This window comes from Musca autumnalis, unplaced genomic scaffold (assembly GCF_047663935.1).
Source record: "Musca autumnalis isolate F117 unplaced genomic scaffold, ASM4766393v1 scaffold_5, whole genome shotgun sequence".
In the NCBI taxonomy this organism is placed as follows: Eukaryota; Metazoa; Arthropoda; class Insecta; order Diptera; family Muscidae; genus Musca; species Musca autumnalis.
The window spans coordinates 193,693,683-193,716,572 of record NW_027412088.1 but is presented as its reverse complement, the minus strand read 5'-3'; the positions used below and the strand labels follow the sequence as shown (position 1 = coordinate 193,716,572).

The following is a 22,890-nucleotide window of genomic DNA, read 5'->3' as shown; positions in this document are numbered from 1 at the left end:
TTTTTAAAAAATCTACTTTTTAAAAAAAATTTTATGCAAGATTTATATATTTACTCCTACTGAGATTTAGTATAAACATTAGTGTTATGACCTGTTTCCCAAAAACGATTTCCTGTAGCAAGAATATAAAGGATATAGAGCGATTTTTTTAAATCTTAAAACAAATTATAAACAATTTTAAAAATATTTAAAAAAATTAAGAAATATTGTTTAAAAAATATACAAAAAAAATTTAAAAAACAAAAAAATTTAAAAATTTGCAAAAAAAATATTTTTAAAAAATCTGCGATTCAAACAAATAATTTAAAAATATTTTTTAAACAATATTTTTTAAAAATCGACAATTTAAACATAAGAATTTTTATAAAATTATAGTACTGAGATTTAGTACATACATTAGGGTTATGACTTTTTGAACTTTTCCCCAAAAACGATTTCCTGTAGCGAGAACATAAAGGATATAGAACGACTTTTTTTAAATCTTAAAAAAATTTATATCTTAAAAATATTGAAGAAATATTGTTTTTAAAATATACAATTCATTTTTTTTTAAAAATTCCGCGATTAAAAAAATTAAACAAAAAATTTAATTTCGTAATAGTTAAATAATAAAAATTCTAATATCTATAAAAGACATTTGAAAAATCTACGATTTAAAAAATAAATAATAAAAAATTTACTATTTAAAAAAATATATGAAAAATCTACGATTTAAAGGTATAAATTTAAAACAATTCAACAATTTAAAAAATATATTTTTAAAAATTTACAATTTAAAAAATTGATTTCAAAAATTTATGATTTAAACAAAATTTAAATCCACTATTTAAAATTTTTTTAAATCTAGGATTTAAATTTATTTTAAATCTGCGATTTAAATTTATTTTAAATCCACGATTTAAATTTATTTTAAATCCACGATTTTTAGTTTTTTTTTAAATCGTCGGTTTAAAAAAAATTAAGAAAAAATCCAAAAATATAAAAATCGATGATTTAAGAAAATTACAAATACTATTTTTAAATCGTGGATTTAAAAAAATATTTTTTAAATCGTCGATTTTAAAAAAAATTTTTATTATGGCTTTTTAAGAATAATTTTTTTTAAATCGTTAATTTTTTATAAAATATATTTTAAATCTTGGATTTTTATGAAATATTATTTTAAATCGTGGATTTTTATAAATTATATTTTTAAATCGTGGATTTTTAAAAAAAAAATATTTTTTTTAAATCGTGGATTTTTTAAAAAATATTTTTTCAAATCGTGGATTTTTTAAAAAAAATATTTTTTAAAATCTTGTATTTAAAAAAAATATTTTTTTAAATCGTGGACTTAAAAAAAATATTTTTTCAAATCGTGGATTTTAAAAAAAAATATTTTTTCAAATCGTGGATTTTTAAAAAAAATATTTTTTCAAATCGTGGATTTTTAAAAAAAAAATTTTCAAATCGTGGATTTTAAAAAAAAATATTTTTTCAAATCGTGGATTTTTAAAAAAATATTTTTTCAAATCGTGGATTTTTAAAAAAATATTTTTTTAAATCGTGGATTTAAAATTTTTTTTTTATATCGTGGATTTTTAAAAAAATATTTTTTTAAATCGTGGATTTTAAAAAAAATATTTTTTTAAATCGTGGATTTTAAAAAAAATATTTCTTTAAATCGTGGATTTTAAAAAAAATATTTCTTTAAATCGTGGATTTTAAAAAAATATTTTTTAAATTTTGGGTTTTTAAAAAATATATTTTTTTAAAACTTGGATTTTTAAAAAAAATATTTTTAAATCGTGGATTTTTAAAAAAATATCTTTTTAAATCTTGAATTTTAAAAAATATTTTTTTAAATCGTGGAATTTTATGAAATATTATTTTAAATCGTGGATTTTTATAAATTATATTTTTAAATCGTGGATTTTTAAAAAAATATTTCTTTTAAATCGTGGATTTTTAAAAAAAAAATTTTTAAATCGTGGTTTTTTAAAAAAAATATTTTTTCAAATCGTGGATTTTTTAAAAAAATATTTTTTTAAATCGTGTATTTAAAAAAAAATATTTTTTTAAATCGTGGATTTAAAAAAAATATTTTTTTAAATCGTGGATTTTAAAAACAAAATATTTTTTTAAATCGTGGTTTTTTAAAACAAAATATTTTTTTTAAATCGTGGATTTTAAAAACAAAATTGTTTTTTAAATCCTGAATGTTAAAAACAATATATTTTTTTAAATCGTTGATTTTAAAAACAAAATATTTTATTAAATCGTTGATTTTAAAAACAAAATATTTTTTTAAATCGTGGATTTTAAAAACAAAAATCGTGGATTTTAAAAATAAAATATTTTTTTAGATCGTGGATTTTAAATACAAAATATTTTTTTAAATCGTGGATTTTAAAAACAAAATATTTTTTAAATCGTGGATTTTAAAAACAAAATATTTTTTAAATCGTGGATTTAAAAAACAAAATATTTTTTTAAATCGTGGATTTTAAAAACAAAATTTCGATGATAAAAAAATAAAAATAGGCGATATAAAAAATTTTTAAAAACCTATTTTTTTTAATCGTGGATTTAAAAAAAAATTAAATCGTAGAATTTTTAAAAATATTTATATGTACCTACTCCTACTGAGATTTAGTATTTACATTAGGGAGATTATGATTTTTTGACATTTTTTCAAAAAACGATTTCCTGTAGCAAGAATATAGAGGATATAGCGCGATTTTTTTAAATTTTTATTTTTTTTTTATAAAAAATCTAAAAATATTTAAAAATATTTCTTCAATATTGTTTTAAAAATATATAATATAAATAAATTAAATTAAAAAAAATAGTTGTGTAATAGTGAAAAAATAAAAATTCTACTATTTAAAAAATATATTTGAAAAATCTACGATTTAAAAAAATATTTTTTAAAATCCACGATTTAAACAAATATTTCCATTTGGAAAAATATAAGTGTAAAAAATATATAAAAATATAAATATAAAAAAATATAATTCTAAAATTTGAAAACTGCGAATAAAAAATAATTTTAAAAAAGTGTACGATTTAAAAAAAATATTTTTTAAAAAAATCTACGACTTAAAAAATAATAAAAAAATTTAAAACAAATCAACGATTTAAAAAAAATATTTTTTAAAAATTTGCAATTTAAAAAAATCTTAAATATATCTACGAATAAAAAAAATAATTTTTAAAAAATGTACGCTTTTAAAAAAGTAATTTTTAAAAAATGTTTTTATATCGTGAATTTTTAAAAATTATTGTTTTAAATCGTGGATTAAAAAAATATTGTTAAATCGTGGCTTTTTATAAAATATTTTTTAATCGTGGATTTTTTAAAAAAATATTTTCTTAATCTGAATTTCTTTAAATAAAATATTTTTTTTAAATCGTGAATTTTTTTTAAAATAATATTTTTTTTTTCAAACAATTTAAAATCCTCGATTGAAAAACAGAAAAATTTGTTTTAAATCCGCTATTTGTACAAATGTTTTAAAAATCCATGATATAAAATATATGATTTAAAAATTTACGATTCAATAATTGTTTTTTCTTTTTTTTAACACGATTAAAAAATATATTTTTTTAATTTAAGACATAAAAATTATTGTATTAAAAATTCACGATTTTAATTTTTTTTTAAAATATGCGAATACAATAAAATAATTTAAAAAAGTGTACGATTTAAAAAAAATATTTTTTTAAACCTACGATTTAACAAATAAATAATAAAAAAATTGAAAACAATTCAACGATTTAAAAATATATATTTTTAAAAATTTACGATTTAACAAGTGGGAAAAGCGTTAAGTTCGGTCGAACCGAACTTTTTATACCCTCCACCACAAATTTCAGCCATTTCGGGGATTAATGTGGCCACAACCTTCAAAATACCCAAAATCGGAAGTTACCGTTCTATGGGGGCTATATGATGGCGCGGACCTATACCTACAAAGTTTTAAGTTTTATACCCCCAACGAAGACTAAATACCAAATTTCAGCCATCTCGGTGTGATAATGAGACCAAAACCTTCAAAATACCGAAAATCGGGAGATAACGTCCTATGAGGGGCTATATCAAAACGTGGACCTATATAAACATTTTATGGTAGAAATGTTTCTACGCCTCTGGAAACACAAAATACAAAGTTGCAACCGATTCTGTTGTCAAATGGGACTAATACATTCAAAATGTATTAAAATAACGCGTACTTTATATGGGGCCTATACCAAAACGTGGACCTATATAAACCAACTTTGGTAGGAATGTTTTTTGGCCTCTGGAGACACAAAATACCAAATTACAACCAATTCGGTGGTAAAATGGGACAAATATCTTAAAAATTCCTTAAAAGGACGACGCGTCATTTTGTATGGGGGCTATACGAAAGCGTGGACTTACATAGCCCACTTTCAATACCAAAAGTCCTACGTAGAAATAATAGATTTTCCCAAAATTTCATCCACCTACGTCAATCCGTTCGGATGCTAGAGTGATTTCCACAGACGGACAGACGGACGGACATGGCTATATCGGTGTAGAATTGCACGCTGATCAAGAATATATATACTTTGTGGGGTCTACAATGATTATTTGGAGTAGTTACAAACGTAGTGACAAACTTAATATGCCCCCATCTTATGGTGGAGGGTATAAAAATACAATTATTTAAAAAATTGCGAATAAAAAAATAAATTTACGGTTTAATTTTTTTTTAAATGCACGATTTATAAATATATTTTTTTTAATCTTCAATAAAATATATGTTAAACAAACTAAGATTTAGAAATATCATTTTTAAAAAATCTACCATTTAAAACAGAATTATTCAAGATTTATATAACTTAGAATCGGTATATACATATGTATGCATGTGGTTCTAAATATTGTGTTCAATTATTATATGCATATCTGCTTGTAGTGACTTCAAAAAATTGCCCAAAAATATAAATAAAAATTTTAAATCATTATATCTAATTTTAAATAAAAACTCATGAAAATATGATGTTACACATTAATCATCAATTGCAAAACAAAAGACTTAAGACACAAACTCATTTATTAACATTTGACATAGGTATGCATATTAAATATTTGGTAAGATGAGTTTAACAAATTGCATACATAAGTATTTCATCAATTATCATTGTTTTTGCTTCTTTCATTCTCCTACACACGCAATTTGTGAGCTATTCACATAACAATTTTTTTCTAAATTTTTTACAATTTTACGCAATTATACATACCCACATTATATGGATTTCCAATAACTAACTTTTTTTATGATTACTTCTTTAGCATTATTTTTTCAATTACAACAACCACACAAAATTATTATTAATTATTTACGAACAACAAACCGAATGAAAGACTAACTGACTGACTTGCTGACTGTTTGACTCTATGGCTTTCAATAGACAAAACAAAACAAAAACACAACCTGGCCAGTAACAACTAAATTAGCCATAAAAAGCAAATACTGACAAACACACACACACACACACACATCGACACTCTCTTCCACCTGAAAAGAACACCTGAGCAATACAGCGGAGCATTTGTTGCATACTTATGAGCCAAAAAAAACAAACAACCAAACAAGCCAATGTTCATAAAGGGGGCCATATTTATGTTACTCCGGTGGTGGAAAAAAGGTAAATAAATAAAATTTTAACACAACCATAAGAATGATTATTAAAAAAAAAACTAAAGAATTACACAAAATAAATTGCATGCTTGAACAAAAAATGGCCAAAAAGAAAAATAAAAATTGCCAAATAAAAAGCTGTTGAAGATAATAAAAAATGAGATTAACCTTTTTTGTGTGCCGTTGACCATAGGAATGTGTTTAAAAAAATTTATTAAGAGTGTGGATTTGGATTTGTAGCGGTCATTTGATTAGCCATTGGGATGGAGAAATACAACATTCTTGAGTTTTGGTAGAGGATAAAATTAATTAGGAGTGTGGGATAATATTAAATATGTTTAATAGACCCAATAAGTTGTATTTTGGAAAGGAAAAAAGATAAATTGATATTTTAAAGGAATTCTTGTTAATACTAAAATAAAGTTTGAATATTTTGTTAAATGAAATTTTACACTGTGTAAAATAAAATGTTAAAATAAAATTTAAATATTTGTTTAAAAAATATTGCACTGTATTAAGCAAAATATTATAATAAAATATTTTTTTTTTTTGAAATATTATAAAATATAAACAAAATATTTTTTTAGTTAAATATTACACTGTGTAAAATAAAAAATTAAAATAAATTTTAAATGAACAAAATAAAATATTAAAATAACTTTCAAATATCTATTTTAGTGCAAAAGAAAATATTTAAATAAATTTTAAATATTTTTTTTTATAAAATATTACACATTACAAAATAAAATATTAAATAAATAAATATTTTTTCAATAAAATATTGCACTGTGCAACACAAATCAAAATAAATTTTTTTTAAATCCGTGATTTAAAAAAAAATAATTTTAAAAAACATCGACGACTCAGAAAGAAATAAATTTTTTTATACCGTCGGGTTAAAAAAATATTAAAAAAATCCACAATTAATTAATATTAAAATCGACGATTTAAAGAAATTAAAAATCCTTTTTTAAAATTTAAAATTTGATTAAATTAAATTTAAAATTTAAATTTAAAAAATATATTTTAAATTGGGAATTTAAAAAAAAAATTTAAAGCGTGGATTTAAAAAATATTTTTGAAATCGTGAATTAAGAAAAAACATGTTTTTATATTGGAATTAAAAAAATATTTTTTAAATCGTGGATTTTTTAAAAAAATATATATTTTTTTAAATCGTGGATTTAAAAAATATTTTTTTAATTGTAGTTTTTTAAAAAATATATTTTTTTAATCGTGGATTTAAAAAATATCTTTTTTTAAATCGTGGATTTAGAAAAAATATTTTTATAAATCGTGGTTTTTTAATTAATATATTAATAAAAAAATTAAAATTCACGATTAAAAATATTTTTTTTTTTTTAATCTGATTTAAAGATTTTTTTAAATCCACAATTTAAAATTATGTTTTAAAAATCCACTATTGTACAAATGTTTAAATTTTTTTTAAATCTACGACACAACAATTATATAAAATTATATAAAATATATTATATAAAATATAAAAAATATTTTAAATCGTGGATTTTTAAAAAATATTTTTTAAAACGTGGATTTTTAAAAAATATTTTTTTAAATCGTGAATTTTTAAAAAATATTTTAAATCGTGGATTTTTAAAAAATATTTTTTAAATCGTGGATTTTTAAAAAATATTTTTTTAAATCGTGGATTTTTAAAAAACATGTTTTAAAAATCTACGATTTAAAAAAAGTATATTTGTAAAAATCCACATTTTACAAAAAAAAATCTTTAAAAATCCAAGATTTAAAAAAATATTTTTTAAAAATACCCAATTAAAAAAATATATTTTTTAAAAATGTTTTAAATTGTCGATTCTTAAAAAATATTTTTTTTTAAATCGTGAATTTTTAAAACATATTTTTTATCCGTGGATTTTTAAAAAATATTTTTTTTTAAATCGTGAATATTTAATAAATATTTAGTAAACGTAGATTTAAAAAAAATCTCTTTTTAATCGTGGATTTAAAAAAAAAATTAAATCGTTGATTTTTAAAAAAATATTTTTTAAATCATGGATTTTAAAATCGATGTTTTTAACTTTTTTTTAATCGTGGATTTTTAAAATATGTTTTTTAGTCGTGTAGTTTCAAAAATATGTATTTAAACCGTAGATTTTTAAATAATTTTTTTTAAATCGTGGCTATTAATTTTTTTTTAAATCGCAGAGTTTAAAAAAAATAGTATTTTTTAAATCGTGAATTTTTAAAAAATATTTTTTAAAATCGTGGATTTTCAAAAATTTTTTTTTTAAATTGTGGATTTTTAAAAAATATTTTTTAAAGTCGTTGATTCTTAAAAAATGCTGTTTTTTAATCATGGATTTAAAAAAATATTTTTTTGAATATTTAAAAATATTTAAAAAAAATAATTTTATTAAATGGTGAATTTAAAAAAAAAAAAATATTTTTTATATCGCGGATTTAAATAAAAAAACTTTTTTAAATGTATGATTTAAATAAATGTTTTAAAAATCTACTCTTGTACGAATGTGTTTTAAAATCCGTGATTTAAAAAAACATAAATCAATGATTTAGATTTTTTTTAACCCACGTTTAATTTTTTTAAATCCACAATTTACCAAAAAAAAAATATTTAAAAAAGCACGAGTTTTTTTACATTAAAAAAAATGAATTTTACTGTACTTTGTATAGAATTTGGAATAATACAAGAAATTTTAAACACTGTGTTGACAATAAGATGAATTGCCATTTAAAAAATTCTTGTGTTAATTAATTACACATTTAAAGGATTTTTTCAATGAAATGTTTTTAAGGCCGGAACATATTAAAACAAAAACACAGTCGAATATAATTAAAAAACGAAAAAAATCATGGTCAAATTTTATACATTCTTTGGTTTTTTGTCGTAGAATTCTTAGAAATGTACACACCTACATATTTTTGAAACTCATTTTATGATGCGAAAAAAACGACACACATCTCTACCTAAAATCTTCCAAAAAATAACCAAATAAAATATAATAAAGTTATATACAAATTTTAATAAAAAATATATAAACTGTCCACAAGTATTTCAGCTTGGTTTTCCCTCTTCTCCTTGCTTTTTTACGGGCCTTCCTTCGTTAGTAAAAAAAACTTTCTTCAGCATTCAGATAACTTTTTTTATTTCATATTTTTTTGCTCATAATTTTTTTATTACCCTGATGGCTGTTAATTGCAAAAAATATTATTGCCCCAAACGAGGAGTCATCATAATTTGTATGCAACTCTCACCATTTCACATCGTCTCTGGTCATATGTTTGTTGAATTGAGAAATAAAAAGAAATACTGGGAAAATCATTGAAAGAATTTTGCAAACAAAATCGTCTAAACTTAATGATGAATATATGTTCAATATAACCTTAATTATTAATTTGTGTCTCAGTTTCGTGATACTTCTTTAAAATAACATCAAACAAAATCAGCACACTTCCCTTATCATCGGATATTACAAAAATCTGCACACCCAATTTAATTATTTTGCAATTTGCTCCACACGATTGTGGCACGCTTTCTTTATTTTATTATAAACATATCTTTTCTGTAGCAGAAGAATGTGCCAGTAACCGCATGACGTGTACTTCCGGCTATTATATACAACGCCAGAAGCGATTTACTTCTCATAATTAGTTGTGTTGTTTTTTAAAAAATTCATTGGAAGGTTAATGAAGCTTTTAAAAACCCGAATTCATTAATATTGTTTGTAAGAAATAGCAAATATTTTTTTTTGATAAAAAGAAATTGGCAAAGTAAAGAAAATTAAAAAGTAATCAATAGAGGGGATAACAGTTTCAACGAATCATAATCCAATCTTCCAATGAAAAGTCAAAGATCTACAACTCCTTAGAGGGAAAACACTCAATGTTGCTATACTTGAGGCGCATAAAAAAAATCAAACTGACTATAAAGATTTAACCGGAACTTTTTGAAATAAAAACTAAAAAGTCCATATTGTATTATTTTAGCAGGTAGTATAATCTAGTGTTCTTGTATACGAAGACATTGCGGTCTCCTATAAGAGAAACTTCCGCACTTGTCTGTAAGAAGAAATTTCAATCTCCTGTAATAAGACCTTTCAATTTTTTATGAGAGGACCTCGGTTTCCATAAGAAGACTTTTAGGACTTTCTTAATAAGATCGTATTCGTACAGGTATTCCTTAAGGATATCTTATGGTCCACACACGGAAGACCTTTTGGTCTTCTATAAGAAAACGATACGGTCTTTTATAAAAAGATTATCCAGTCTTCAATTATAAGACCTTTCTTCCAATAAGAAGATCTTCCTGTCTTCAATGAAAAGAACTGTAGATTTTCTATAAGAATACCTTTTGGTCTTCTATAAGAAAACCAGTCGGTCTTCAACAGGAAGAACAGACGGCCTTCTATAAAAAGACAGTTCGGTCTACTATAAGAAGACCATTTTTCTATAGTAAGACCTTTACGTCTTCAAGAGGAAGAACCATCGGTATTCTATAGGAAAAACCTACTAGAAGAAGACCCATCGATATTTTATAGGAAGAATCTGTTATAGGAAGACCTATCGATCTTCAATAGGAAAACTTATCGGTCTTCAATATGAAAAGACTATTGGAAGACCTTTCAGCCTTTTACAAAAACACCAGTTTGCCTTCTACAAGAAGACATTTCGGTCTTGCATTAGAAGGTCTTTCGGACTTCTACAAGAAAACCTTTATTCTATAAGGAGACCTATGGGTATTCTACAAGAACCTTTCTTCTGTAGGAAGACCTGTGGGTCTTCTAAAGAAAGCAAGAGATATTTTTCTATAGGAAAAGCTGTCTAGAGGTAGACCCATCGGTTTTTTATAGGAAGAACCTATTATAAGAAGACTTATTGGCCTTCTATAGGAAGACTTTTCGTTCTTCTACAAGAAGACCAATCGGCCTTCTATAAGAATACCTTATGGCCTTCTACGAAACATCATTTTTCTATAAGAACCCCTATGGGATTTTTACAAGAAGACCCCTCTGCTATAGCAAGACCTCTGGGGTATCTAGAGAAAGAACTATCGATACTCTATAGAAAAACCATTCTAGAGAAAGACCCATCGATACTTTATAGGAAGAATCTCTACCTATCGGTACTCTGTTGGTAGACCTAACGACATTCTATAGAAAGGCCTTCCTGTCCTCATTAAGAAGACCTTTCGGTCTATTATGATACGATCTTTCTGTATTTTATAAACAGACTTTTCGGTATTCTATAAGAGATCTTCTGGTTTTCATAAGAAAACTGTTTGTACTTCCTGGTCTACTGTGAGGAGACCATTCAGCCTTCCGTAAGAAGCTCATTCGGTTTTCAATAGATACATAGATCTTTTGGGCATCTGCAATTTGTTTGGTCTTCTATAAGAAGAATTTTCGGTCTTCCATAAGAACATTCGGTCTTCTATAAGAACTTTCGTTCATATATAAGAGTTGTTGGTCTTTTATGAGAAGTCCTTCTGGTCATTGCTGGGAGAAAACTTTTCTGTCCTAAGAAATCTTCGAGTGCTCCATAAGAAGGTCTTTTTTAAGAAGATATTTCCATCTTTCGGTTCTCAATAGATACAAAGACCTTTCGGGCATATGAAATTTTTTTTGGTCTTCTATAAGATGAATTTTAGTCTTCCATAAGAAGATTCGGTATTTTATAAGAACTTTCGTTCATATATAAGAGCTGTTGATCTTTTATGAGAAGTCCTTCTGGTCATTTCTGGGAGAAAACTTTTCTGTCCTAAGAAAACTTCGAGTGCTCCATAAGAATGTCTTCTTTAAGAAGATATTTCGATCTCTTATAATAAAGCCTTATGTGTTCTTTATCGAAGCATAGAAGGTATTCTTATAGAATATCGAAAGATGTTCTTATGGAAAATCAGAAGAACGAAAGATTTCCCTTCGGAAGACCAAAAGTCGTCAAACCAAAGAGTAGAAGCGGTTTTTATAGACCAGAAGGTCTAATCATAGAATAAAATAAAATATATCCTTAAATATATTCTTTAAAAAATCCACGTCCAAAAAAATATTTTTAAAAAAAATCCACGTCCATAAAAATATTCTTTAAAAAACCACGTCCAAAAAATATTCTTTAAAAAACCACGTCCAAAAAAATATTCTTTAAAAAAACCACGCCCATAAAAAATATTTATTTTTAAAAAAAAATCACGCCATAAAAATATTTTTTAAAAATTCATAAAAAATATACTTTAAAAAATCCATGTCCATAAAAAATATTGTTTAAAAAATCCACGTCCATAAAATATTTTAAAAAAATCCACGTCCATTAAATATATTCTTTGAAAAATCCAAGTCAATAAAAAATATTCTTAAAAAATCCATGTCCATAAAAAAATTCTTTAGAAAATCCACGTCCATAAATATATTTTTAAAAAAAATCCACGTCCATATTTTTTTTTAAGAAAATCCACGCCGATAAAAAATTCTTTAAAAAATCCAAGCCGATAAAAAATTCTTTAAAAAATCCACGCCGATAAAAAATTCTTTAAAAAATCCACGTCAATGAAAAATTTTTTTTTAAAAAATCCACGTCCCTGAAAAATATTCTTTAAAAAATCCACGTCCATGAAAAATTTTCTTTAAAAAATCCACGTCCATAAAAATATTCTTTAAAAAATCAAAGTCCATAAAAATGTTTTTATAAATCGTCCATAAAATATATTTTCATAAATACTCGGATATAAAAAATATTCTTTAAAAAAAATCCAAGCCCATACAAAATATATTTTAAAAAATCTAAGCCCATAAAAAAATATTTTTTAAAAAGTCCGAGTCCATTAAAAATATTTTTTAAAAAATCCAGGTCATTAAAAATATTCTTTAAAAAATCCGCATCCATAAAAAAAATCTTAAAAAAATCCAAGTCCATAAAATTAATTATTATTTAAAAAACCCACGTCCATAGAAAATATTCTTTGAAAATCCGGGTCCAGGAAAATATTCTTTGAAAAAATCCACGTCCATGAAAATATTCTTTATTTAATATTCTATTGTTTAAAAAATATTTTTTTTGGACGTGTATTAGTCCAAAAAAAACATTTTTTTAAACAATAAACTTTCAATAAAAAATTTTTTTAAAAAAATCCAGGTTGAGTGTTCAATAAAAAAATATTTTTTTTTTAAATCTACGTTGAGTGTTAAAAAAAGTATTTTTTTAAAAATCCACGTTGAGTGTTAAAAAAAGTTTTTTTTTTTAATCCAATTTGAGTGTTTAACAAAAAATATTTTTTTAAAAAATCCACGTTGAGTGTTCAATAAAAAATATTTTTTAAAAAATCCACGTTCAGTGGTCCGTAAAAAATATTTTTTAAAAAATCGACGTTGAGTGGTCCACAATTTTTTTTTTTAAATCCGCGTTCAGTTGTCCATAAAAATATTTTTTTTAAAAAATCCAAAAATATTTTTTAAAAAATCCACGTTCAGTGGTAGATAGAAATTATTTTCTTTAAATCTATGGTCAGTGCTACAAAAAAATATTTTTTTTTTAAAAATCCACGTTGAGACGTCAATAAAAAAATATTTTTTTTTAAAAATCCACGTTGAGAGGTCAATAAAAAAATATTTTTTAAAAAATTCAGTGGTCCATAAAAATATTTTTTTAAAAATCCACGTTGAGTGGTCTATAAAAATATTTTATAAAAAATCTACGTTGAGTGATCCGTAAAAAATATTTTAAAAAAAATCCACGTTCAGTGGTCCATAAAAATTACTTTTTTTTTTTAAATCCATGGTCAGTGGTCCATAAAAAATATTTTTTAAAAATCCACGTTCAGTGGTCCATAAAAAATATTTCAATAAAAATCCACGTTCGGTGGTCCAAAAAAATATTTTTTTTAATAAAAAATATAAAAATATTTTTTTTAATAAAAAATATAAAAATATTTTTTTTTAATAAAAAATATAAAAATATTTTTTTTAATAAAAAATATAAAAATATTTTTTTAATAAAAAATATTTTTTAAAAAATCAGGTCAGTTGCATCTTTAAAAAGTCTACGCTCATTGGTCAGTTGGTACTTGAAAAAATATTTACAAATAGTGGTCAGTTTGTCTTAAAAAATCTAAAAAAATCAACGTTCCTATCAATATTTCGATCTCTTATAAGAAGGACTTCTGTGCTCTTATAAAAAAAAGAAATTCTGTTTAGCAAAGCACAGAAGGTCTGCTTATAGAATATCGAAAGATCTTCTTATGGAATATCGAAAGCAAGGAAGTCTGATTTAAGATGACCTGCTAATCTTCCATAAGAAGTCACAGTCACTTTAATTATTTTATAAGAAACCTGGGGTATTTATAAGAAGACTTTTTGTACTCTTCTAAGAAGATGTTCATGTAAAAAATGTTGTCTTCCTTAAGAAGAAATATTTATATTGCTTTCTGTAAACCTTTTGATCTTCTATAAGAAGACAATTAGGAATTCTATCTGAAGAAATTTCAGTGTTTAATACGATGCTCTTCCGGTCCTATCAAAAAGGTCCCTTGGTTATATAAGTATACCTTTCCTTCTACTAAGGAAAGATCTTCATGTCCTCTATAAGAAAACGAGCTGGTCTTTGTCCTTGTCCTATCTTCTCTATGAAGATATTCCCTCCTTCACGTTATTTTGGTTTTCTTTCTAAAAAATCTTCTAATCTCTCTTTAAAAAATGGTGTGAAAATGAAGCTAAATTCTTCAATATACATATATGTATAAAAATCGGAGGCTATCGTTATATGTAGTTCATATTCAAGCTTGACCTGCCAAAACTACACGTTTTATTCCTTACGGAATACGCGTTCATGAAAGTCTACCTGGAGATAGGAGTATTGGGGGTTATCATGGATGGAATTTCCCCTTGAATTTTGTTTTTCCGCCATTGCAACTTAAGTGAGAAAGTGAAAAAATTCACGGGGAATTGCCGTTCATGAGAACCCCCATTATTTATTCAAGGATCGTCGATATTGGCGAAAGTGAGAGTTTGTGTCTTAAGTCTTTCGTTTTATTTGATAAAGAAGTGAAATTATTGATCACAAAAGTTCTTAATAATTTTTTTATATGTAAACTAGCAAATGCCCGCTACTTCGTATGCGGAAAGGGAACATAATATATAAACAATATTTAATACGGGAATGGTTAATGCTGGAGATTCTGTTGTACTAAGACCTATTTTTATTACCAATATTTTTTTCGATTGTAGCCAGAATTTACAAAAAAAATCTGCCGTATCGCATCCCTACACAACTACCATATTTTTTATTTCGAATTTCCAAAACTACGTATCATATTGCAAATTTCAGATTTGACTCCTGGTTTTAACCCTTCTAACATATATTCAAACCCCAATTCACTTTTCCAGCTTTATCTGTTCCCCTGAAACCCATTATAGTACTATTTAGTACTTTTTGTATAAATAAGTACGAATTTTAAAAGCCTACTCCCTACCTCCACTCTAAACACGAATTGTCAATCTAATGCCAAATTTCAAAATTCCAGTTCTACCTCTTACAAAATCACAAAATTCTATACCATATAGCCAATACCAAAAGGTGCCAAATTTTGTACCATTTAGCACTTTTCGTACACGATTTTCCAAAATGTACTTTCATATCTATCCGTTCACCTAAACCCAATTTATAGCCAATGTAGTTCCATTTAGCACTTTTCCATAAGTACGAATTTCCAAAACTACTTCAATCCTACACTCCAACAGTAATCTGTTCACGCAAATAGAAATTGTAGCGAATTCTGTACCATTTAGTACTGCTTCGTGCACGTTAGTACGATTTTCCAAAGCTACGTCTATATCTCAATTCTATATTCCAACAGTAATCTTAATTCCATATTTCAGGATTCCATCTCTTCAAATCCAAATCATACTAAGCTCACTACCATTCAGGACTTTTCGACCTTTGGTACATCTTTCTTACTCTTCATCAGTGACCCCCATTCCAAATTTCAGGATTCCAACTCTATCCGTTCACCCAAATCCAAATTGTACTAAATTTAGTACCATTAAGAACTTTTCGTGCACTTATGTATAGTTCGAATTTCCAAAAACCTTTCCTTGTTACTCTCCACCAGTGACCCTAATTTCAAATTTCAGGATTCCAGCTCTATCCGTTCACCCAAATCCAAATTGTACTAAATTTAGTACCATTTAGTACTTTTCGTACCCTTATAGTTCGAATTTACAAAAACTTTCATTGTTACTCTTCATCAGTGACCCTCATTCCAAATGTCTGTATTCCAGCTCAATCCGTTCACCCAATTCAAAATTGTATTAAATTTAGTACCATTTAGTACTTTTCGTACCCTTATAGTTCGAATTTCCAAAAACCTTTCATTGTTACTCTTCATCAGTGACCCACATTGCAAATGTTTGTATTCCAGCTCTATCCGTTCACCCAAATCCAAATTGTACTATATTTAGTACCATTAAGTACTTTTCGTATACTTTTAATTCGAATTTCCAAAACCTTTCTTTTTTACTCTCCATCAGTGACCTTAATTCAGGATTCCAGCTCTATCCGTTCACCCAAGCTCAAATTGTACTAAATTTAGTACAATTTATTACTTTTCGTACACTTATAGTTCGAATTCCAAAAACCTTTAATTTTTACTCTTCATCAGTGATCCTCATTCCAAATTCCAGGAATCCGGCTCTATCCGTTCACCCAAATCTAAATTGTACTAAATTTAGTACCATTTAGTACTTTTCGTGCATTTATAGTTCGAATTTCTAAAAACCTTTCTTTGTTACTCTCCACCAGTGACCCTAATTTCAAATTTCAGGATTCCAGCTCTATCCGTTCACCCAAATCCAAATTGCACTAAATTTAGTACCATTTAGTACTTTTCGTACCCCTATATTTCGAATTTACCAAAACCTTTCATTGTTACTCTTCATCAGTGACCCTCATTCCAAATGTCTGTATTCCAGCTCAATCTGTTCACCCAAATCAAAATTGTACTAAATTTAGTACCATTTAGTACTTTTCGTACCCTTATAGTTCGAATTTCCAAAAACCTATCATTGTTACTCTTCATCAGTGACCTTCATTCCAAATGCTTGTATTCCAGCTCTATCCGTTCACCCAAATCCAAATTGTACTAAATTTAGTACCATTTAGTACTTTTCGTACCCTTATAGTTCGAATTTCCAAAAACCTTTAATTTCTACTCTTCATCAGTGATCCTCATTCCAAATTCCAGGAATCCGGCTCTATCCGTTCACCCAAATCTAAATTGTACTAAATTTAGTACCATTTAGTACTTTTCATGCACTTATAGTTCGAATTTCCAAAAACCTTTCTTTTCTACTCTCCATCAGTGACCTTAATTCCAAATTTCAGGATTCCAGCTCAATTCGTTCACCCAAACCCAAATTGTACTAAATTTAGTACAATTTATTACTTTTCGTACACTTATAGTTCGAATTCCAAAAACCCTTCATTTTTACTCTCCATCAGTGACCTTAATTCCAAATTTCACGATTCCAGCTCTATCCGTTCACCCAAATCCAAATTGTACTAAATTTAGTACCATTTAGTACTTTTCGTGTACTTATAGTTCGAATTTCTAAAAACTTTTCTTTGTTACTCTCCATCAGTGACCCTCGTTACAAATTTCAGGATTCCAGCTCAATCCGTTCACCCAAATCCAAATTGTACTAAATTTAGTACCATTTAGAACTTTTCGTGCACTTATAGTTCGAATTTCCAAAAACCTTTCTTTGTTACTCTCCACCACTGACCCTAATTTCAAATTTCAGGATTCCAGCTCTATCCGTTCACCCAAATCCAAATTGTACTAAATTTAGTACCATTTAGTACTTTTCCTACCCCTATAGTTCGAATTTACAAAAACCTTTCATTGTTACTCTTCATCAGTGACCCTCATTCCAAATGTCTGTATTCCAGCTCAATCTGTTCACCCAAATCAAAATTGTACTAAATTTAGTACCATTTAGTACTTTTCGTACCCTAATAGTTCGAACTTCCAAAAACCTTTCATTGTTACTCTTCATCAGTGACCCTCATTCCAAATATTTGTATTCCAACTCTATCCGTTCACCCAAATCCAAATTGTACTAAATTTAGTACCATTTAGTACTTTTCGTACCCTTGTAGTTCGAATTTCCAAAAACCCTTTGGTACATCATTCTAACTCTCCATCAGTTACCCTCATTCCAAATTTCAGAATTCTAGCTCTTCCCGTTTGCCTAATACCAAGGGTACCATATTTAGTACTTTTCGTACACTTCTAGGTCGAATTTCCAAAAACCCAGCCTTATCTCACCCCTACACACCAACAGCAACCTACACCCAAAATTTCAAGTTTCTAGCTTCAGCCGTTTCGTCTGGGCGTTGATGAATCAGTCAGTCAGTCAGTCAGTCAGTCAGTCAGTCAGTCACTCACCTCACTACTCTTTTATATATATAGATAATAAAATCCAATAAATTTTTTTTATAAAACTTACCTTTAGTTCAAAATCCACAAATATTTTTCAACCTTTGTTTTGATGGACAGTTTTCTGTAAAAAAATCAGAAAAAAAATGTCAATCATTAGTAAATCATTAAACAAACAAAAAGGAAATACTATTAAAACTAACAAGAGGGGATCAAACACACAACCTAACATAACGGAAATACCATCTTCCCAAACATCAATGACCATAAGCACACAATCGACAAGCTGTCAATCAAATGCGAAAGAATACAAATACAGTTTTTGTTGTTTTGTAAATCATTTAAATAAACATAAAATTATTTGAAAAAAAGAAATAAAAATTCATAATAACAACAATAATATTTTGCAGGAAATCCGTAGACCACCACCACCATCACTACCACCTCTACTACAACGACGACGACACTGATTAGCATTTAACTTCCCCCCTTCATAAAAATATAACTAACCTGCCATAAAGAATCTCGTGCCAAGCAATGTAATGTTGTCGATTCAATTATCATTGTTTTCCCCCAATACTGACTCGCTGCTTGTTACAAGCGAGTTAGAGCCTGTCTGCTGTTTTCCATTTCACACAAAACACAGCAACAACAATGTGTGACGGGAAAAGTAACAAACGACAAACACTAACAACACGAGCCACAAGACAAAATAACAACAAAACAAAAAACGGAAATAAAAATCCCAACAATATTTCATTTTATTAAACAAAACGGCTAACAAACGTTCGATAAATGCAATGCAAGGCAGTCAGTGGTGGTAGTGATAGCACGAGTTGTCCATTAGAGAGGGGAGGAGAAAAAAAGAAAAGTTTAAACGCCCATTGGAAAAATGTAAACTAAGCAGAGAGAGGAAAACATTTGATTTTCTTTTTCAATTGGGGGTCTCTACTAAGTTACAATTTTTATTTTCAACTTCCAATGGCCATTATCGCCACCACCACCTCATCATCATAGCCATTGTTAGTATTGAATTTTTATTTGATTTGTTTTATTTTTCAGTTGGTCGGTTTGGTTGGTCATGCTTCATGGTATCGAAAATTGTTTTGAATGAATGAAAGCTAAAAAAAGAGTTGCTGTATTTGTTGTTGTTCGAATAATTAGTTTAACTAAAGCGGAATAATGGGCAAAATAATTAAAAGTAGATCAAATCGAAAAGGAAAAAAAAATATGAACTCACAACAACGCAGGTATTTTTACATTTTCAATGGAACTACAACAAAACACTTTGTAGAGGAAAAAGTGTTTAACAATTGTTGAAGCAAAACTAATTTGTTTTGGAATAGATCAGCAGCAGCAGCGGCCTGTAAACAAACTTTCAATGAGGTGGTCGATATACATTTTTGTATGCGTGTGTGTGTGTTGCACACCAAACAATGTAGAAAAGGAAATGTGGGTTTTAATTGAGGTCGCTCATAATTTTTTATTGAATTTAGATTGAAGTTTAATGGGTGATGAACAACTGTTGTTATTACAAAATTATTATAAGCTGTGTTAAATAATTGCCAAAGACAACAATTGGACCAAACAAAAAGATTCCATAATATTCTCCAAGTGAGCCAATAGACTTTTGCCAAAATAAAGAGCATATGCTATTCTTAGAGAAGAGCAGAGACGCTCTTCTTATAAGAAAAGCACAAGCTCTTCTAACAGAAGGGCCAAAACTCTTCCTATAAAAGAGCAAACGCTAGACCAATATTTCTTCTATTAGAAGGGCAGAAGTCATTCTTAAGGAAGACAGCAAGTTCTTCTTCTAAAAGAGAAAAAGTTTTTATTAAAGAAAAGCAAAAGTTAATCTCATAAAATAGCATAGACTCTTCTCAATAAAGGGCACAAACTCTTCTCATCGAAGACCACAAATTTTTCTTATTGAATAGCATAAAATCTTATCATAGAAGAGCACAAGCTCTTCTTCTAATAGAAGAACATAGGCTCCTCTCATAGAGGATAACAAGCTCTGCTCATAGAAACGCACACGCTTTTCCTATTTTAGAAGAGCACATGCTCTTCTTCTTTTGGAAGACCAGAAGCTCTTCTATTTTTAGAAGAGCAAAAGTTTTTCTCCTTGTAGAAGAGCACAAGCTTTTTGTGTAGAAGAGCACAAACTCATTTTTTTTGTAGAAAATCAGAAGTTCTTCTGCTTGTAGCACAGAAGAGCACAAGCTCTTGCTGTAAAAGAGCACAAGCTCTTGCTGTAAAAGAGCACAAGCTCTTCTTATAAAAGAGCACAAGCTCTTCTTATAAAAGAGCACAAGCTCTTATTATAGAAGAGCCAAGCTCTTTTCATAAATGAGCATATACATCTTGTGGAAGAGCAAAAGTTGTTCTTGTAGAAGAGAAAAGCTCTTGAAGAACAAAAGTTTCTCTTATAGAAGAGCACAAGCTCTTCGTATAGAAGAGCACAAGCTCTTCGTATAGAAGAGCACAAGCTCTTCGTATAGAAGAGCACAAGCTCTTCGTATAGAAGAGCACAAGCTCTTCGTATAGAAGAGCACAAGCTCTTCGTATAGAAGAGCACAAGCTCTTAGTATAGAAGAGCACAAGCTCTTAGTATAGAAGAGCACAAGCTCTTCGTATAGAAGAGCACAAGCTCTTCGTATAGAAGAGCACAAGCTCTTCGTATAGAAGAGCACAAGCTCTTCGTATAGAAGAGCACAAGCTCTTCGTATAGAAGAGCACAAGCTCTTCGTATAGAAGAGCACAAGCTCTTCGTATAGAAGAGCACAAGCTCTTCGTATAGAAGAGCACAAGCTCTTCGTATGGAAGAGTACAAGCTCTTCGTATGGAAGAGCACAAGCTCTTCGTATAGAAGAGCACAAGCTCTTCGTATAGAAGAGCACAAGCTCTTCGTATAGAAGAGCACAAGCTCTTCGTATAGAAGAGCACAAGCTCTTCGTATAGAAGAGCACAAGCTCTTCGTATAGAAGAGCACAAGCTCTTCGTATAGAAGAGCACAAGCTCTTCCTATAGAAGAGCACAAGCTCTTCGTATAGAAGAGCACAAGCTCTTCGTATAGAAGAGCACAAGCTCTTCCTATAGAAGAGCACAAGCTCTTCGTATAGAAGAGCACAAGCTCTTCCTATAGAAGAGCACAAGCTCTTCGTATAGAAGAGCACAAGCTCTTCGTATAGAAGAGCACAAGCTCTTTCTATAGAAGAGCCCAAGCTCTTCTTATAGAAGGGCACAAGCTCTTCTTATAGAAGGGCACAAGCTCTTCGTATAGAAGAGCACTGGCTCTTCGTATAGAAGAGCACAAGCTCTTCGTATAGAAGAGCACTGGCTCTTCGTATAGAAGAGCACAAGCTCTTCATATAGAAGAGCACAAGCTCTTCGTATAGAAGAGCACAAGCTCTTCGTATAGAAGAGCACAAGCTCTTCGTATAGAAGAGCACAAACTCTTCGTATAGAAGAGCACTAGCTCTTTGTATAGAAGAGCACAAACTCTTCGTATAGAAGAGCACAAGCTCTTCGTATAGAAGAGCACAAGCTCTTCGTATAGAAGAGCACAAGCTCTTCGTATAGAAGAGCACAAGCTCTTCGTATAGAAGAGCACAAGCTCTTCGTATAGAAGAGCACAAGCTCTTCGTATAGAAGAGCACAAGCTCTTCGTATAGAAGAGCACAAGCTCTTCGTATAGAAGAGCACAAGCTCTTCGTATAGAAGAGCACAAGCTCTTCGTATAGAAGAGCACAAGCTCTTAGTATAGAAGAGCACAAGCTCTTCGTATAGAAGAGCACAAGCTCTTCTTATAGAAGAGCACAAGCTCTTCTTATAGAAGAGCACAAGCTCTTCTTATAGAAGAGCACAAGCTCTTCTTATAGAAGAGCACAAGCTCTTCTTATAGAAGAGCACAAGCCTTTTCATAAAAGAGCACAAACTTTTTTCATAAAAAAGCAAAAGCTCTCATCATAAAAGACCACAAGCTCTTCGTATTGAAGAGAACGGCCTTTGCTCTTCTATAAGAAGAGCTTTAGTTCTTCCATAAAAACGGCTTGAACTTTCCTTTAAAATGAACTCGTGCTCTTCTCCAAATATAATACCGTTGAGTCTTCTTCTCACGGAATACCGTTGGTTCTTCTTCTCAAAGGACGTTGGTTCTTCTTATAGAAGACCTCCTTCTCATAGAATGCCGCTGAGTTTTTTCTTAGGAAATCTTTGGGTCTTCTCATAAAAGAGCACAAGCTCTTCGTATAGAAGAGCACAAGCTCTTCGTATAGAAGAGCACAAGCTCTTCGTATAGAAGAGCACAAGCTCTTCGTATAGAAGAGCACAAGCTCTTCGTATAGAAGAGCACAAGCTCTTCGTATAGAAGAGCACAAGCTCCTCGTATAGAAGAGCACAAGCTCTTCGTATAGAAGAGCACAAGCTCTTCGTATAGAAGAGCACAAGCTCTTCGTATAGAAGAGCACAAGCTCTTCGTATAGAAGAGCACAAGCTCTTTCTATAGAAGAGCCCAAGCTCTTCTTATAGAAGGGCACAAGCTCTTCTTATAGAAGAGCACTGGCTCTTCGTATAGAAGAGCACAAGCTCTTCGTATAGAAGAGCACAAGCTCTTCGTATAGAAGAGCACAAGCTCTTCTTATAGAAGAGCACAAGCTCTTCTTATAGAAGAGCACAAGCTCTTCTTATAGAAGAGCACAAGACTTTTCATAAAAGAGCACAAACTTTTTTCATAAAAAAGCAAAAGCTCTCCTCATAAAAGACCACAAGCTCTTCGTATTGAAGAGAACGGCCTTTGCTCTTCTATAAGAAGAG

At 28.1% G+C, this 22,890-nt stretch overlaps 1 protein-coding gene across 13 annotated transcripts in view; it reads right to left on the bottom strand.

The window, feature by feature from the left end:
* The window catches only part of a (arc), a 262,222-nt gene that overhangs the window by 115,730 nt on the left and 123,602 nt on the right, over positions 1–22,890 (bottom strand). For 12 of the 13 annotated variants that reach the window (XM_073988186.1, XM_073988181.1, XM_073988190.1 and 9 more), the window contains exon 3: positions 18,146–18,199. The gene's annotated coding sequence lies outside the window, so the exon portion shown is untranslated. Of the gene's footprint in view, positions 1–18,145; positions 18,200–18,300; positions 18,363–22,890 lie in introns of those variants that run through there. The other variant, XM_073988187.1, reaches the window with a different exon arrangement.